Here is a 20,632-nt window from a genome sequence, read left to right on the forward strand (position 1 = left end):
ATGGCTTTTCACAGACAAGACCTAAAGGTTCCAAACTGGTCCCCACGGACCAAAAGTATAGGAGCGAAGCGACTATACTTGTTATATAGGAGCGTCTGCGACTATATTATGCACGCGGGCCCGGGTCCGAAAAATCGTGTTTTTTTGGAAATAAAAATTCATATCTTTGGCTGTATGGCTAGCGAAACGATGAAATTTGGCATAGGGTCTCTCAATACATTGGGAATGATGGATCCGTAAACGATTTTTTTTTCGGGTACCACCAAACGGAGCGGTACTGTCTCAAAGTCAAAAATTCGTAAAAAAATTGGTAAAAATCGAGTTGCTCACGAGATCTCAATTTTAAAGCGTTTAATCGAGCTGAAATTTTCAGGATATATGGGTTCTTGGGGCTTACGTGTCTGTATACTTTTTGGGCCCGATCGGTATACAGGGTGAGTTGTTATAAGCGAACAAAAGTGACTAAAAAAAAAATGTAAACTTCTCCAGAGGCTAAAAAAAAATTTTTATAAAAAAAGTGTTTCGGCGAAAAGACTTCGTTTTATAAGAGATTTAACATACTTGGAGCTTTTTTTTGTAAAAAATTTATTTTACGAGTTCTGGCATTTTCAGTTTTTTGGGATTTCCCGCCAAACGATACTTATTTTGAGAAAATTTTTTTTTTCAAAAAATAACTTCATCCTTTACCTTTCATATGCCATATAACCGAAATTTTTGGGAACCATACAGGGCGAGCAATAATGAACTTTACCCATGAAGGTCCGACCTGAAAATCACATTTTATTTAATAACTTTTTCGTAGTAGCATCTGGACCATTTATATTCTCAGGCATTAAATACTTTAATAACCCCAATATTTATGTAAAATTACAATCTTCCAACATTAATAGGTTCTGAGCAATTCGAATTTTCGCGTTTAATTCATTTGCCACGTCCCTGTACATGGTGAAAAGATCAGACATCATCTAAAAGATCCGAAATTTTGTTTTACAACACATACTAAAATTTCAGGGTTCCAGCGATAGTACAAGTACCCGAAAAATGCGATTTTATGAAAAAAGTCCATTTTTTTGCGTTTTTGCAGGTAATTGGAGGTGTCAACCTAAACTCTGATGAAATGGCTGGTGGGAACAATACTTTGACGCATGGTGGATACAAATTTTTTGCTCGTGACAGGTGGCCGGGACTTGGTTGGGTTTTTTGTAAAATTATGAATGAAAATGAACCGGAAACGATCAGGGAAAGGAAGCACCGAATCAGAAAATGAATGGGCTTTCCGAATCTGTGCATATCAATAGGGGAAATTGTGTATTGCGGCCAGGAAAATTCGGCAAACATTTTGACGTCTTCGAAAAATGCCGTTTTTTTGAAATGTCAGTGGTTTTATACCGGGGTGAGACGAAATGAAATTTGCCCTATTATTTTATTAAAATTATTCGAATATATACACGGGTCAGTCGTAATGATCTATTTAATTTAAAATAAAAATTTAGATATTAGGTGAGTTTTTACTATTTAGTTTATTATTAATATATGTTAATAATTCTTAAACATTGCTTTTGGGTTATAAATAAAAATTTTTTGAAATTATTGATTTTTAAGGTTAGTCGAGTATCATAACTTTTTTGGTATTGGTGCGATTTGGTTGAAATTTGGTACCTAGTACCTATTTTGGATAAGATTAATAAATTTTTACAGATATTTGACATGACTATGTTTTAAGGTCACGTGACTATTGGTACTTTTTTGCTATGAGTCCGATTGGGTTCAAATTTGGTATTTGGGCTTTATTTAGGATGCAATTATTAATTTTTGACAGATATTTGACATTTGACTTCCGGGTCACGTGACTATTGTAACTTTTTTGCTATAAGTCCGATTGGGTTCAAATTTGGTATTTGGGCTTTATTTAGGATGCAATTATTAATTTTTGACAGATATTTGACATTTGACTTCCGGGTCACGTGACTATTGTAACTTTTTTGCTATGAGTCCGATTGGGTTCAAATTTGGTATTTATGCTTTATTTAGGACACAATTAATAAATTTTAACAGATAATTGACAAATTATATTTTAAAGTCACGTGACTTTCATAACTCTTTTGCTATTGATCCGATTGGGTTGAAATTTATTATTTGGGCTTTATTTAAGATGCCAGTAATACATTTTGACAGAAATTTGACATATTGAATTTTAAAGTCACGTGACTTCCATAACTTTTTTGCTATTAATCCGATTGGGTTCAAATTTGGAATTTGGGGTTTATTTAGGATGCAATTATTGATTTCTTACAAAATTTTAAAATATTAAGTTCTAGGGTCACGTGACTATCAAAATTTCCTATTTGATTAAAATTTGCTATTAGATGATATGTATATATTTGTAGATAATATTTTGTATTACCCTATTCCTTTTATCTTAATTAGTTAAATTATTTCTTAAATTTGCCATTCAAAAAAAAAATTAAAAAATCATCTGTTCGAATACATAGGCTTCAAAGGGAACTTATCTTCTTTTATAATATTGTAGCATTATTATAGATTTTGAAAAATTTTGTCATAAAGCTTTTTTATTACCTTTTGAATGGTCTTTAACCAGAAAAAAGAAATTTTGAATTTGGAGCATGTTTTAAAAAATGTTCATTTTGGGCCGGATTTTGTTCGAAAATCGAAAAATGCAAAGAAATAGGTTTTCTGTTCATTTTAGAGTCAAATCGATAATAACCTTTTTGAAAGGTATCCTGAAGTAGTACAAGATAGAAAAATAAAAAGTTGAAATTTTTCCATAGGGCTCTTGATAATTCGATATATATGATTAATAGTTTTTTACAATTTTCTCCGAATCTGTGATAGCTATAATCAATTAGTTTTAACATTTAAATACCTCCTAATATTCCTAGAACTTTTGCTTAGGAGAAAAAGTTGTCAGAGTTATAGTTTATTTAGAAAAAAATAAAAACCATTTTTTCACAATTTTTCATGGCTATACCCCTTTCGATTTTGGAGCAAAAAAAAAATTTTTTTTTTGGGGTTTTTTACTGGAAATTGCCAACTTAGGGCTTACATTATAATTTGTCAGTTATCATTTTAAGAAAAAAAATGCTACCGTGGGAAGAAACGAGTTCCTATACATAGACTCTTATGAGACCTAATTTTTCCCTTTATATTATGGCACTCGTATAAATCGTGGAAAATTTTGTCATAAAGCTTTTTTATTACTTTTTGAATGGTTTTTAACCAGAAAAAAGAAAATTTGAAATCAAAGCATATTTTAAAAAAATGCTCATTTTGAGCCCGGATTTTGCTTTAAAATCGAAAAATGCAAAGAAATAGGTTTTCCGTTCATTTTAGAGTCAAATTGGTAATAATCTTTTTTAAAGATACTCTGATTTAGTACAGGATAGAAAAATAAAAAATTGAAATTTTTCCATAGGGCTCTTGATAATTCGATATTTATGTTTAATAGTTTTTTTCAATTTTCTCCGACTGTATAATAGCTAGAACCGATTCGTTTTAACGCACGGATACCTCGTAATATTACCGAAAACTTTTGTTTAAGACAAAAAGTTGTCAGAGTTATATTTTATTTAAAAAAAAATAAAAACCATTTTTTCGCAATTTTTCATGGCTATACCCCTTTCGATTTTCGACCAAAAAAAAAATTTTTTTTTTCTTGGGTTTTTTTTACTTGAAATTGCCAACTTAGGGCTTACATTATAATTTGTCAATAATTATTTTAAGAAAAAAAAATTATACCGTGAGAAAAAAACCAGTTTTCTTTTGTTTTTTCCCACATTTTTACTAATATCTCGGCTTCTATAGCTTCGATTCAATTCATTGATGGTTTCTTTTAATTCTCATTCTCCTCCTCTCAATTCTTTTGATATTTTATTACTATTACATTTCAAAATAAAATGAAAAATTAAAACAAATCGACGTAAAATCCCGTTTGTTCTATTTCGATAAATAGACCCTTATGGGAACTTCTCTCTGAATTTGGTATTTATGGTTTATTTAGGATACAACTAATAAATTATGACAGATAACTGACATTTGAGTTTCAGCCCAGGTCACGTGACTACCGTAACTTTTTTGCTATTGGTCCGATTCTGTTGGAATTTGGTATTCAGGCTTAATTTAGAATACAATTAATATATTTTGACAGATATTTGAAATATAAGACAGTATATCGACACACAACGCGACTATATAACAAATTATGGTTCTTTGAAGCATGATACCCCAACCACTGGTCATCTCTTTCCTTGGCATATAAACGTTGGTACACCTGATAATTTTTGTTTTGTTTTAAGAAATCCTCTAAGGCCCATCACTGACAGGACTTAGAGGTTCCAAACTGGTCCCCACGGACCAAAAGTATAGGAGCGAAGCGACTATACTTGTTATATAGGAGCGTCTGCGACTATATTATGCACGCGGGCCCGGGTCCGAAAAATCGTGTTTTTTTGGAAATAAAAATTCATATCTTTGGCTGTATGGCTAGCGAAACGATGAAATTTGGCATAGGGTCTCTCAATACATTGGGAATGATGGATCCGTAAACGAATTTTTTTTCCGGTACCACCAAACGGAGCGGTACTGTCTCAAATTCAAAAATTCGTAAAAAAATTGGTAAAAATCGAGTTGCTCACGAGATCTCAATTTTAAAGCGTTCAATCGAGTTGAAATTTTCAGGATATATGGGTTCTTGGGGCTTACGTGTCTGTATACTTTTTGAGCCCGATCGGTATACAGGGTGAGTTGTTATAAGCGAACAAAAGTGACTAAAAAAAAAATTCAAACTTCTCCAGAGGCTAAAAAAAAATTTTTATAAAAAAAGTGTTTCGGCGAAAAGACTTCATTTTATAAGAGATTTAACATACTTGGAGCTTTTTTTTGTAAAAAATTTATTTTACGAGTTCTGGCATTTTCAGTTTTTTGGGATTTTCCGCCAAACGATACTTATTTTGGGAAAATTTTTTTTTTCAAAAAATAACTTCATCTTTTACCTTTTATATGCCATATAACCGAAATTTTTGGGAACCATACAGGGCGAGCAATAATGAACTTTACCCATGAAGGTCCGACCCGAAAATCACATTTTATTTAATAACTTTTTCGTAGTAGCATCTGGACCATTTATATTCTCAGGCATTAAATACTTTAATAACCCCAATATTTATGTAAAATTACAATCTTCCAACATTAATAGGTTCTGAGCAATTCGAATTTTCGCGTTTAATTCATTTGCCACGTCCCTGTACATGGTGAAAAGATCAGACATCATCTAAAAGATCCGAAATTTTGTTTTACAACACATACTAAAATTTCAGGGTTCCAGCGATAGTACAAGTACCCGAAAAATGCGATTTTATGAAAAAAGTCCATTTTTTTGCGTTTTTGCAGGTAATTGGAGGTGTCAACCTAAACTCTGATGAAATGGCTGGTGGGAACAATACTTTGACGCATGGTGGATACAAATTTTTTGCTCGTGACAGGTGGCCGGGACTTGGTTGGGTTTTTTGTAAAATTATGAATGAAAATGAACCGGAAACGATCAGGGAAAGGAAGCACCGAATCAGAAAATGAATGGGCTTTCCGAATCTGTGCATATCAATAGGGGAAATTGTGTATTGCGGCCAGGAAAATTCGGCAAACATTTTGACGTCTTCGAAAAATGCCGTTTTTTTGAAATGTCAGTGTCTTTATACCGGGGTGAGACGAAATGAAATTTGCCCGATTATTTTATTAAAATTATTCGAATATATACACGGGTCAGTCGTAATGATCTATTTAATTTAAAATAAAAATTTCGATATTAGGTGAGTTTTTACTATTTAGTTTATTATTAATATATGCTAATAATTCTTAAACATTGCTTTTGGGATATAAATAAAATTTTTTTGAAATTATTGATTTTTAAGGTTAGTCGAGTATCATAACTTTTTTGGTATTGGTGCGATTTGGTTGAAATTTGGTACCTAGTACCTATTTCGGATAAGATTAATAAATTTTTACAGATATTTGACATGACTATGTTTTAAGGTCACGTGACTACCTTAACTTTCTTCCTATTTGTCCGATTTGATTGAAATTTGGTATTTGGGGTTTATTTAGGATGCAATTATTAATTTTTCACAGATATTTGACATTTGACTTCCAGGTCACGTGACTATTGTAACTTTTTTGCTATGAGTCCGATTGGGTTCAAATTTGGTATTTATGCTTTATTTAGGATACAATTAATAAATTTTAACAGATAATTGACATATTGAATGTTTAAGTCACGTGACTTCCATAACTTATTTGCTATTGTTCCGATTGGGTTGAAATTTAGTATTTGGGCTTTATTTAGGATGCAAGTAATAAATTTTGACAGAAATTTGACATGTTGAATTTTTTAAGTCACGTGACTTCCATAACTTTTTTGCTATTGATCCGATTGGGTTGAAATTTAGTATTTGGGCTTTATTTAGGATGCAAGTAATAAATTTTGACAGAAATTTGACATGTTGAATTTTTTAAGTCACGTGACTTCCATAACTTTTTTGCTATTGATCCGATTGGGTTCAAATTTGGAATTTGGGGTTTATTTAGGATGCAATTGTTGATTTTTTACAAAATTTTAAAATATTAAGTTCTAGGGTCACGTGACTATCAAAATTTCCTATTTGATTAAAATCTGCTATTAGATGATATGTATATATTTATAGATAATATTTCGTATTACCCTATTCCTTTTATCTTAATTAGTTAAATTATTTCTTAAATTTGCCTTTCAAAAAAAAATAAAAAAATCATCGGTTCGAATACATAGGCTTTAAAGGGAACTTATCTTCTTTCATAATATTGTAGCATTATTATAGATTTTGAAAATTTTTGTCATTAAGCTTTTTCATTACTTTTTGAATGGTCTTTAGCCAGAAAAAAGAAATTTTGAATTTGGAGCATGTTTTGAAAAAATTTTCATTTTGGGCCGGATTTTGTTCGAAAATCGAAAAATGCAAAGAAATAGGTTTTCTGTTCATTTTAGAGTCAAATCGATAATAATCTTTTTGAAAGGTATCCTAAAGTAGTACAAGATAGAAAAATAAAAAAATGAAATCTTTCCATAGGGCTCTTGATAATTCGATATTTATGATTTATAGTTTTTTACAATTTTCTCCGAATCTGTGATAGCTGTAATCAATTAGTTTTAACATTCGAATACCTCGTAATATTCCCTAGAACTTTTGTTTAAGACAAAAAGTTGTCAGAGTTATAGTTTAGTTAGAAAAAAATAAAAACCATTTAATCACAATTTTTCATGGCTATACCCCTTTCGATTTTGGAGCAAAAAAAAAATTTTTTTTCTTGGGTTTTTTTTAATGGATATTGCCAACTTAGGGCTTACATTATAATTTGTCAGTTATCATTTTAAGAAAAAAAATGCTACCGTGGAAAAAAACGAGTTTTCTTTTATTTTTTTTTCACAGTTTTACTAATATCTCGACTTCTAGAGCTTCGATTCAATTTGTTGATGGTTTTTATTATTCCTTATTCTCCTCCTGTTAATTCTTTTTATATTTTATTACAACTGCCTTTCGAAATAAAACTGAAAAATTAAAAAAATCGACGTAAAAGCCCGGTTGTCTTATCCCTGTACATAGGCTCTTATGGAACCTAATTTTTCCCTTTATATTATGGCACTCGTATAAATCGTGGAAAATTTTGTCATAAAGCTTTTTTATTAGTTTTTAAATGGTCTTTAACCAGAAAAAAGAAATTTTGAATTCGGAGCATATTTTGGAAAAATGGTCATTTTGACCCCGGATTTTGTTCGAAAATCGAAAAATGCAAAGAAATAGGTTTTCCGTTCATTTTAGAGTCAAATTGGTAATAATCTTTTTTAAAGATACTCTGAAGTAGTACAGGATAGAAAAATAAAAAACTGAAATTTTTCCATAGGGCTCTTGATAATTCGATATTTATGTTTAATAGTTTTTTTCAATTTTCTCCGACTGTATAATAGCTAGAACCGATTCGTTTTAACGCACGGATACCTCGTAATATTCCCGAAAACTTTTGTTTAAGACAAAAAGTTGTCAGAGTTATATTTTATTTAAAAAAAAATAAAAACCATTTTTTCGCAATTTTTCATGGTTATACCCCTTTCGATTTTCGACCAAAAAAAAATTTTTTTTTTCTTGGGTTTTTTTTACGTGAAATTGCCAACTTAGGGCTTACATTATAATTTGTCAATAATTATTTTAAGAAAAAAAAATGATACCGTGGGAAAAAACCAGTTTTCTTTTGTTTTTTCCCACATTTTTACTAATCTCTCGGCTTCTATAGCTTCGATTCAATTCATTGATGGTTTCTTTTATTTCTTATTCTCCTCCTCTCAATTCTTTTGATATTTTATTACTATTACATTTCAAAATAAAAAGAAAAATTAAAACAAATCGACGTAAAATCCCTGTTTGTTCTATTTCAAGAAATAGACCCTTATGGGAACTTCTCTCTGAATTTGGTATTTATGGTTTATTTAGGATACAACTAATAAATTATGACAGATAACTGACATTTAAGTTTCAGCCTAGGTCACGTGACTACCGTAACTTTTTTGCTATTGGTCCGATTCTGTTCGAATTTGGTATTCAGACTTTATTTAGAATACAATTAATATACTTTCACAGATATTTGAAATATAAGACAGTATATTGACACACAACGCGACTATATAACAAATTATGGTTCTTTGAAGCATGATACCCCAACAACTGGTCCTCTCTTTCCTTGGCAGGTAAACGTTAGCCTCCCCGACTCACCTAAGTACACCTGATAGTTTTTGATTTTTTTTTTATTACCTTATGGCTTTTCACAGACAAGACCTAAAGGTTTCAAACTGGTCCCCACGGACCAAAAGTATAGGAGCGAAGCGACTATACTTGTTATATAGGAGCGTCTGCGACTATATTATGCACGCGGGCCCGGGTCCGAAAAATCGTGTTTTTTTGGAAATAAAAATTCATATCTTTGGCTGTATGGCTAGCGAAACGATGAAATTTGGCATAGGGTCTCTCAATACATTGGGAATGATGGATCCGTAAACGAATTTTTTTTCCGGTACCACCAAACGGAGCGGTACTGTCTCAAATTCAAAAATTCGTAAAAAAATTGGTAAAAATCGAGTTGCTCACGAGATCTCAATTTTAAAGCGTTCAATCGAGTTGAAATTTTCAGGATATATGGGTTCTTGGGGCTTACGTGTCTGTATACTTTTTGAGCCCGATCGGTATACAGGGTGAGTTGTTATAAGCGAACAAAAGTGACTAAAAAAAAAATTCAAACTTCTCCAGAGGCTAAAAAAAAATTTTTATAAAAAAAGTGTTTCGGCGAAAAGACTTCATTTTATAAGAGATTTAACATACTTGGAGCTTTTTTTTGTAAAAAATTTATTTTACGAGTTCTGGCATTTTCAGTTTTTTGGGATTTTCCGCCAAACGATACTTATTTTGGGAAAATTTTTTTTTTCAAAAAATAACTTCATCTTTTACCTTTTATATGCCATATAACCGAAATTTTTGGGAACCATACAGGGCGAGCAATAATGAACTTTACCCATGAAGGTCCGACCCGAAAATCACATTTTATTTAATAACTTTTTCGTAGTAGCATCTGGACCATTTATATTCTCAGGCATTAAATACTTTAATAACCCCAATATTTATGTAAAATTACAATCTTCCAACATTAATAGGTTCTGAGCAATTCGAATTTTCGCGTTTAATTCATTTGCCACGTCCCTGTACATGGTGAAAAGATCAGACATCATCTAAAAGATCCGAAATTTTGTTTTACAACACATACTAAAATTTCAGGGTTCCAGCGATAGTACAAGTACCCGAAAAATGCGATTTTATGAAAAAAGTCCATTTTTTTGCGTTTTTGCAGGTAATTGGAGGTGTCAACCTAAACTCTGATGAAATGGCTGGTGGGAACAATACTTTGACGCATGGTGGATACAAATTTTTTGCTCGTGACAGGTGGCCGGGACTTGGTTGGGTTTTTTGTAAAATTATGAATGAAAATGAACCGGAAACGATCAGGGAAAGGAAGCACCGAATCAGAAAATGAATGGGCTTTCCGAATCTGTGCATATCAATAGGGGAAATTGTGTATTGCGGCCAGGAAAATTCGGCAAACATTTTGACGTCTTCGAAAAATGCCGTTTTTTTGAAATGTCAGTGTCTTTATACCGGGGTGAGACGAAATGAAATTTGCCCGATTATTTTATTAAAATTATTCGAATATATACACGGGTCAGTCGTAATGATCTATTTAATTTAAAATAAAAATTTAGATATTAGGTGAGTTTTTACTATTTAGTTTATTATTAATATATGCTAATAATTCTTAAACATTGCTTTTGGGATATAAATAAAATTTTTTTGAAATTATTGATTTTTAAGGTTAGTCGAGTATCATAACTTTTTTGGTATTGGTGCGATTTGGTTGAAATTTGGTACCTAGTACCTATTTCGGATAAGATTAATAAATTTTTACAGATATTTGACATGACTATGTTTTAAGGTCACGTGACTACCTTAACTTTCTTCCTATTTGTCCGATTTGATTGAAATTTGGTATTTGGGGTTTATTTAGGATGCAATTATTAATTTTTCACAGATATTTGACATTTGACTTCCAGGTCACGTGACTATTGTAACTTTTTTGCTATGAGTCCGATTGGGTTCAAATTTGGTATTTATGCTTTATTTAGGATACAATTAATAAATTTTAACAGATAATTGACATATTGAATGTTTAAGTCACGTGACTTCCATAACTTATTTGCTATTGTTCCGATTGGGTTGAAATTTAGTATTTGGGCTTTATTTAGGATGCAAGTAATAAATTTTGACAGAAATTTGACATGTTGAATTTTTTAAGTCACGTGACTTCCATAACTTTTTTGCTATTGATCCGATTGGGTTGAAATTTAGTATTTGGGCTTTATTTAGGATGCAAGTAATAAATTTTGACAGAAATTTGACATGTTGAATTTTTTAAGTCACGTGACTTCCATAACTTTTTTGCTATTGATCCGATTGGGTTCAAATTTGGAATTTGGGGTTTATTTAGGATGCAATTGTTGATTTTTTACAAAATTTTAAAATATTAAGTTCTAGGGTCACGTGACTATCAAAATTTCCTATTTGATTAAAATCTGCTATTAGATGATATGTATATATTTATAGATAATATTTCGTATTACCCTATTCCTTTTATCTTAATTAGTTAAATTATTTCTTAAATTTGCCTTTCAAAAAAAAATAAAAAAATCATCGGTTCGAATACATAGGCTTTAAAGGGAACTTATCTTCTTTCATAATATTGTAGCATTATTATAGATTTTGAAAATTTTTGTCATTAAGCTTTTTCATTACTTTTTGAATGGTCTTTAGCCAGAAAAAAGAAATTTTGAATTTGGAGCATGTTTTGAAAAAATTTTCATTTTGGGCCGGATTTTGTTCGAAAATCGAAAAATGCAAAGAAATAGGTTTTCTGTTCATTTTAGAGTCAAATCGATAATAATCTTTTTGAAAGGTATCCTAAAGTAGTACAAGATAGAAAAATAAAAAAATGAAATCTTTCCATAGGGCTCTTGATAATTCGATATTTATGATTTATAGTTTTTTACAATTTTCTCCGAATCTGTGATAGCTGTAATCAATTAGTTTTAACATTCGAATACCTCGTAATATTCCCTAGAACTTTTGTTTAAGACAAAAAGTTGTCAGAGTTATAGTTTAGTTAGAAAAAAATAAAAACCATTTAATCACAATTTTTCATGGCTATACCCCTTTCGATTTTGGAGCAAAAAAAAAATTTTTTTTCTTGGGTTTTTTTTAATGGATATTGCCAACTTAGGGCTTACATTATAATTTGTCAGTTATCATTTTAAGAAAAAAAATGCTACCGTGGAAAAAAACGAGTTTTCTTTTATTTTTTTTTCACAGTTTTACTAATATCTCGACTTCTAGAGCTTCGATTCAATTTGTTGATGGTTTTTATTATTCCTTATTCTCCTCCTGTTAATTCTTTTTATATTTTATTACAACTGCCTTTCGAAATAAAACTGAAAAATTAAAAAAATCGACGTAAAAGCCCGGTTGTCTTATCCCTGTACATAGGCTCTTATGGAACCTAATTTTTCCCTTTATATTATGGCACTCGTATAAATCGTGGAAAATTTTGTCATAAAGCTTTTTTATTAGTTTTTAAATGGTCTTTAACCAGAAAAAAGAAATTTTGAATTCGGAGCATATTTTGGAAAAATGGTCATTTTGACCCCGGATTTTGTTCGAAAATCGAAAAATGCAAAGAAATAGGTTTTCCGTTCATTTTAGAGTCAAATTGGTAATAATCTTTTTTAAAGATACTCTGAAGTAGTACAGGATAGAAAAATAAAAAACTGAAATTTTTCCATAGGGCTCTTGATAATTCGATATTTATGTTTAATAGTTTTTTTCAATTTTCTCCGACTGTATAATAGCTAGAACCGATTCGTTTTAACGCACGGATACCTCGTAATATTCCCGAAAACTTTTGTTTAAGACAAAAAGTTGTCAGAGTTATATTTTATTTAAAAAAAAATAAAAACCATTTTTTCGCAATTTTTCATGGTTATACCCCTTTCGATTTTCGACCAAAAAAAAATTTTTTTTTTCTTGGGTTTTTTTTACGTGAAATTGCCAACTTAGGGCTTACATTATAATTTGTCAATAATTATTTTAAGAAAAAAAAATGATACCGTGGGAAAAAACCAGTTTTCTTTTGTTTTTTCCCACATTTTTACTAATCTCTCGGCTTCTATAGCTTCGATTCAATTCATTGATGGTTTCTTTTATTTCTTATTCTCCTCCTCTCAATTCTTTTGATATTTTATTACTATTACATTTCAAAATAAAAAGAAAAATTAAAACAAATCGACGTAAAATCCCTGTTTGTTCTATTTCAAGAAATAGACCCTTATGGGAACTTCTCTCTGAATTTGGTATTTATGGTTTATTTAGGATACAACTAATAAATTATGACAGATAACTGACATTTAAGTTTCAGCCTAGGTCACGTGACTACCGTAACTTTTTTGCTATTGGTCCGATTCTGTTCGAATTTGGTATTCAGACTTTATTTAGAATACAATTAATATACTTTCACAGATATTTGAAATATAAGACAGTATATTGACACACAACGCGACTATATAACAAATTATGGTTCTTTGAAGCATGATACCCCAACAACTGGTCCTCTCTTTCCTTGGCAGGTAAACGTTAGCCTCCCCGACTCACCTAAGTACACCTGATAGTTTTTGATTTTTTTTTTATTACCTTATGGCTTTTCACAGACAAGACCTAAAGGTTTCAAACTGGTCCCCACGGACCAAAAGTATAGGAGCGAAGCGACTATACTTGTTATATAGGAGCGTCTGCGACTATATTATGCACGCGGGCCCGGGTCCGAAAAATCGTGTTTTTTTGGAAATAAAAATTCATATCTTTGGCTGTATGGCTAGCGAAACGATGAAATTTGGCATAGGGTCTCTCAATACATTGGGAATGATGGATCCGTAAACGATTTTTTTTTCGGGTACCACCAAACGGAGCGGTACTGTCTCAAAGTCAAAAATTCGTAAAAAAATTGGTAAAAATCGAGTTGCTCACGAGATCTCAATTTTAAAGCGTTTAATCGAGCTGAAATTTTCAGGATATATGGGTTCTTGGGGCTTACGTGTCTGTATACTTTTTGGGCCCGATCGGTATACAGGGTGAGTTGTTATAAGCGAACAAAAGTGACTAAAAAAAAAATGTAAACTTCTCCAGAGGCTAAAAAAAAATTTTTATAAAAAAAGTGTTTCGGCGAAAAGACTTCGTTTTATAAGAGATTTAACATACTTGGAGCTTTTTTTTGTAAAAAATTTATTTTACGAGTTCTGGCATTTTCAGTTTTTTGGGATTTCCCGCCAAACGATACTTATTTTGAGAAAATTTTTTTTTTCAAAAAATAACTTCATCCTTTACCTTTCATATGCCATATAACCGAAATTTTTGGGAACCATACAGGGCGAGCAATAATGAACTTTACCCATGAAGGTCCGACCTGAAAATCACATTTTATTTAATAACTTTTTAGTGGTGGCACCTGGACCATTTATATTCTCAGGGATTAAATACTTTAATAACCCCAATATTTATGTAAAATTACAATCTTCCAACATTAATAGGTTCTGAGCAATTCGAATTTTCGCGTTTAATTCATTTGCCACGTCCCTGTACATGGTGAAAAGATCAAACAACATCTAAAGGATCCAAAATTTTGTTTTACAACACATACTAAAATTTCAGGGTTCCAGCGATAGTACAAGTACCCGAAAAATGCGATTTTATGAAAAAAGTCCATTTTTTTGCGTTTTTGCAGGTAATTGGAGGTGTCAACCTAAACTCTGATGAAATGGCTGGTGGGAACAATACTTTGACGCATGGTGGATACAAATTTTTTGCTCGTGACAGGTGGCCGGGACTTGGTCGGGTTTTTTGTAAAATTATGAATGAAAATGAACCGGAAACGATCAGGGAAAGGAAGCACCGAATCAGAAAATGAATGAGCTTTCCGAATCTGTGCATATCAATTGGGGAAATTGTGTATTGCGCCCAGGAAAATTCGGCAAACATTTTGACGTCTTCGAAAAATGCCGTTTTTTTGAAATGTCAGTGTCTTTATACCGGGGTGAGACGAAATGAAATTTGCCCGATTATTTTATTAAAATTATTCGAATATATACACGGGTCAGTCGTAATGATCTATTTAATTTAAAATAAAAATTTAGATATTAGGTGAGTTTTTACTACTTAGTTTATTATTAATATATGTTAACAATTCTTAAACATTGCTTTTGGGATATAAATAAAAAATTTTTGAAATTATTGATTTTTAAGGTTAGTCGAGTATCATAACTTTTTTGGTATTGGTGCGATTTGGTTGAAATTTGGTACCTAGTACCTATTTCGGATAAGATTAATAAATTTTCACAGATATTTGACATGACTATGTTTTAAGGTCACGTGACTACCTTAACTTTCTTCCTATTTGTCCGATTTGATTGAAATTTGGTATTTGGGGTTTATTTAGGATGCAATTATGAATTTTTCACAGATATTTGACATTTGACTTCCAGGTCACGTGACTATTGTAACTTTTTTGCTATGAGTCCGATTGGGTTCAAAGTTGGTATTTATGCTTTATTTAGGATACAATTAATAAATTTTATCAGATAATTGACAAATTATATTTTAAAGTCACGTGACTTTAATAATTCTTTTGCTATTGATCCGATTGTGTTGAAATTTGGAATTTGGGCTTTATTTAAGATGCAAGTAATAAATTATGACAGAAATTTGACATATTGAATTTTAAAGTCACGTGACTTCTATAACTTATTTGCTATTGATCCGATTGGGTTGAAATTTGGTATTTAGAGTTTTATTAGGATGCCATTATTGAATTTTTACAAATTTTTAAAATATTACGTTTTTAAGTCACGTGACTATCAAAATTTCTTTCGTATTCGCCCGATTTGATTGAAATTTCCTATCAGATTATATGTATATATTTATAGATAATATTTTGTAGTACCCTATTGCTTTTAACTTAATTGTTTCTTAGATTTGCCTTTGAAAAACAAATTAAAAAATCATCGGTTGGATATGCTTTAAAGGGAACTTATCTTCTTTCATAATATTGTAGCATTATTATAGATTTTGAAAATTTTTGTCATTAAGCTTTTTCATTCCTTTTTAAATGGTCTTTAGCCAGAAAAAAGAAATTTGGAATTTGGAGCATGTTTTGAAAAAAATTTAATTTTGGGCCCGGTTTTGTTCGGAAATCGATAAATGCAAATAAATAGGTTTTCTGTTCATTTTAGAGTCAAATCGATAATAACCTTTTTGAAAGGTATCCTGAAGTAGTACCTGATAGAAAAATAAAAAAATGAAATTTTTTCATAGGGCTCTTGATAATTCGATATTTATGAATTATAGTTTTTTACAATTTTCTCCGAATATGTGATAGCTATAATCAATTAGTTTTAACATTCGAATACCTCGTAATATTCCCTAGAACTTTTGTTTAAGGCAAAAAGTTGTTAGAGTTATAGTTTAGTTAGAAAAAAATAAAAACCATTTTTTCGCAATTTTTCATGGCTATACCCCTTTCGATTTTCGACCAAAAAAAATTTTTTTTTTTCTTGGGTTTTTTTTACTTGAAATTGCCAACTTAGGGCTTAAATTATAATTTGTCAATAATTATTTTAAGAAAAAAAAATGATACCGTGGGAAAAAACCAGTTTTCTTTTGTTTTTTCCCACATTTTTACTAATATCTCGACTTCTTTAGCTTCGATTCAATTCGTTGATGGTTTTTATTATTCCTTATTCTCCTCCTGTTAATTCTTTTTATATTTTATTACAATTGCCTTTCGAAATAAAACTGAAAAATTAAAAAAATCGACGTAAAATCCCGGTTGTCTTATCCCTATACATAGGCTCTTATGGAATCTAATTTTTCCCTTTATATTATGGCACTCGTATAAATCGTGGAAGATTTTGTCATAAAGCTTTTTTATTAGTTTTTGAGTGGTCTTTAACCAGAAAAAAGAAATTTTGAATTCGGAGCATATTTTGGAAAAATGGTCATTTTGACCCCGGATTTTGTTCGAAAATCGAAAAATGCAGAGAAATAGGTTTTCCGTTCATTTTAGAGTCAAATTGGTAATAATCTTTTTTAAAGATACTCTGAAGTAGTACAGGTTAGAAAAATAAAAAATTGAAATTTTTCCATAGGGCTCTTGATAATTCGATATTTATGTTTAATAGTTTTTTTCAATTTTCTCCGATTGTATAATAGCTAGAACCGATTCGTTTTAACGCACGGATACCTCGTAATATTCCCGAAAACTTTTGTTTAAGACAAAAAGTTGTCAGAGTTATATTTTATTTTTAAAAAAATAAAAACCATTTTTTCGCAATTTTTCATGGCTATACCCCTTTCGATTTTCGACCAAAAAAAATTTTTTTTTTCTTGGGTTTTTTTTACTTGAAATTGCCAACTTAGGGCTTAAATTATAATTTGTCAATAATTATTTTAAGAAAAAAAAATGATACCGTGGGAAAAAACCAGTTTTCTTTTGTTTTTTCCCACATTTTTACTAATATCTCGGCTTCTATAGCTTCGATTCAATTCATTGATGGTTTCTTTTATTTCTTATTCTCCTACTCTCCATTCTTTTGATATTTTATTACTATTACATTTCAAAATAAAAAGAAAAATTAAAACAAATCGACGTAAAATCCCTGTTTGTTCTATTTCAAGAAATAGACCCTTATGGGAACTTCTCTCTGAATTTGGTATTTATGGTTTATTTAGAATACAACTAATAAATTATGACAGATAACTGACATTTAAGTTTCAGCCTAGGTCACGTGACTTCCGTAACTTTTTTGCTATTGGTCCGATTCTGTTCGAATTTGGTATTCAGGCTTTATTTAGAATACAATTAATATACTTTCACAGATATTTGAAATATAAGACAGTATATTGACACACAACGCGACTATATAACAAATTATGGTTCTTTGAAGCATGATACCCCAACAACTGGTCCTCTCTTTCCTTGGCAGATAAACGTTAGCCTCCCCGACTCACCTAAGTACACCTGATAATTTGCGATTTTTTTTAAGAAATCCTCTAAGGCCCATCACTGACAAGACCTAAAGGTTCCAAACTGGTCCCCACGGACCAAAAGTATAGGAGCGAAGCGACTATACTTGTTATATAGGAGCGTCAGCGACTATATTATGCACGCCACCTAGAGCTCGCGCGACCGTGTTTTTTGGGATATAAAAATTCATAACTTTGGCTGTATGGCTAGTGAAACGATGAAATTTGGCATGTGGCCTCTCAATACATTGAGAATGATGGATCCGTAAACAGTTTTTTTTTTCAGTACCCACAAAGAGAGCGGTACCGAGTTGAAGTCAAAAATTCGCAAAAAAATGGGTACAAATCGAGTTGCTCACGAGATCTCAAGTTTAAAGCGTTCAATCGAGCTGAAATTTTCAGGATATAGGGGTTCTTGGGGGTTACGGGTCTGTATACTTTTTGGGCCAGATCCGTATACAGGGTGATTTACTATAAGCGATCAAAGTTAAGTAAAAAAAAAATTCAAAATGGGCCAGAGGCTAAAAGATAATTTTTATAAAAAAAGTTTTTCGGCAAAAAGACTTAGTTTTATGAGAGAAATAACATATTTAGAGCTTTTTTTTCAAAAAAATTTTTTTAACGAGTTCTGGCATTTTTAGTTTTTTTGAATTTACTACCAAACGGAACTTATTTCCGAAAAAAAAAAAATTTCAAAAAATAGGTTCATCTTTTATCTTTCAAATGCCATATAAACAAAATTTTTGTAAACCATACAGGGCGAGCAATAATAAATTTTCTCCATGAAGGTCCGAAAAATTGACAAAAAAAAATCACATTTTATTTAATAACTTTTTAAGGGTGGCACTTGGAAATTTCAAACTTTCAACATTTATAATACATTTTAAGGGCTTTTTTCTGATGTAATCTACAGTCATCTACGTAGAGTAGTTTTTGCGCTACACGTTTTTTTAACTTTGACGCTTAATACTGGCATACCTATGTAACGTACGAAGACCATTTTTGCCTTCAGACACGCGGAATTTATCTGGCTATAATCCACTAAATACCGTTTTGTTTCAAATATCACCATTTTTCATGAAAATGTAATTTTCCATAAAAAGTCCAAAAAATCGGTCAGCTGAATATTGGTACCCCCCCGGTACCGGCTCTCAAGGTACAATAATCCGGGTGGTCTAGCACTCAACAAGCACGTCACCCAGGCAATGAAACCTGCGCTGTTCGCCCGTGTCCGCTTAAAATAAGACCCTTTTTATAATCGAAATTTAACTACTAAAACCGATTGGAATCGGTCCAGAATTGATGTTAAACTGTTCCTAAGGCTTTATACTATTTTTCCATGTACAAATCATAAGGTAAAAACCTTTTTTTATACCCTAAAACATCGTCCGAAAATGGTCGATTTTGACGTTTACGGGCGATTTTAATGCCGACTTTTACCGCAGTTTTGATGACATCAGTGACATGACGTCAACGTGAATGAATCGGCTCGGTCTTTCTTCTTATTTTCGTTGATAAAATACTTAAATTAGCTCAGAATTTCCCGAAATCGGTATGGAATAATTCTAGAGACTCTGGAGAATCCGATTATGTGCATATCTTTTACCAAGTCGCCTTCCTTAAGCTGTGATCATTCGACAAAGTTGTAAAGTTTTAGAATTTACCGTGTTTTCATGCGACGGAAGGACTCATACATGGCATTTTGGGTGCGGGAGTGTTGGTTTAATGTGGACTATTTATTTATTTTAACACAAAATCTAACTGTGGACTGTGGATCATTGTTATTATTTGAATTGTGAAGAAAACGCAAGCGTTAAAGGTAGGCCTTAATGTAATATGAGGAGCTTCAATGACAACCTAACCTCTACATGTATTATGTAAATAAATAACAAGACCAAAAGGAGAAAATATTGAACTTATAAGTTGGAATAAGGTCCAAAATGTTTAAGATTGGCAGATTTCCGATTAACTAAACGCTGTAAATGTTATATTACACCTTGCATATAAGCATATAATCAGTTTTCACACAAAAGGTGTGTAACCTTAAAAGAGTAAGGAAATTCAACTACAGTTATGTGTCCCTAGTAAAATATGAATAACAAATAGATATCTGTATGGTCTAACAATTAGCGTCCATGCAAGGGTATCTTAATGGTTTTGCTCATGACTGGCAGCAGGCCACTTAGTCTGAATGCTCAGGTCAGCGAGATGCCAGGGTTTAAAACATCTAAGAGGATAATCGAAGCAGTAGATAGCATCCAGTTGTGGCACTATCGCAGGGGAGGAATGCAGATTCTGGCAGCTAGATGTTTCAAGTGTTGAGTTGATGACAAGGTGGAAGATGGTAGTGAAAAGAAGCAGAAAAAGCCAGTCCAAAACTGGAGAGACTTTTTTTTATCTTATTGTTGTTGTTCTATATTCTATATTATTTAGATACCAAAGATAGTTTCCTTACAGAGAAGTATTTATATATCATATAGTTTACTACATATTAAACATCATATTAGTGATTACTCCACACACAAAATTGTACAATTTTCATTTTACGAGAAATAGAGAACATATATATACAAATTTTTATAGGATACACAAGGTTAAGTGTTGGGTTTCCTTCTTTGCTCCCAAACTCTATAATGCTCTCCCTGCTACCATTAAACGGTTACCTACCAAGTTTTTTACTGCAATATAAATTTACTATAAAACCATATCTATTAAAAAAATGTTTTTTCTCAATACAAGAATTTCTAAATGATGATTTCTCATATATGTAATTATTTTATGCTTAATTATGTTTATGCTTAAATTAGGTGTAAGAACAGCTGTTTTTGTAAAATCTCTCTTTTCTATCACATAAAGTGATATGTAAGTGT

General features: G+C 31.2%; 1 long non-coding RNA gene across 1 annotated transcript in view; it reads left to right on the forward strand.

Moving 5' to 3' along the window:
- Positions 1 to 15,091, forward strand: part of LOC126749602 (uncharacterized) — a 60,285-nt gene extending 45,194 nt beyond the window's left edge. The window contains exons 4-5 of the long non-coding RNA XR_007665173.1: positions 1,724 to 1,841; positions 6,164 to 15,091. This is a non-coding gene — a long non-coding RNA (uncharacterized LOC126749602). The remainder of the gene's footprint in view (positions 1 to 1,723; positions 1,842 to 6,163) is intronic.
- Positions 15,092 to 20,632: the final 5,541 nt, after the last annotated feature.

The sequence above is a fragment of the Anthonomus grandis genome, unplaced genomic scaffold, assembly GCF_022605725.1.
Source record: "Anthonomus grandis grandis unplaced genomic scaffold, icAntGran1.3 ctg00000349.1, whole genome shotgun sequence".
Lineage (NCBI taxonomy): Eukaryota > Metazoa > Arthropoda > Insecta > Coleoptera > Curculionidae > Anthonomus > Anthonomus grandis.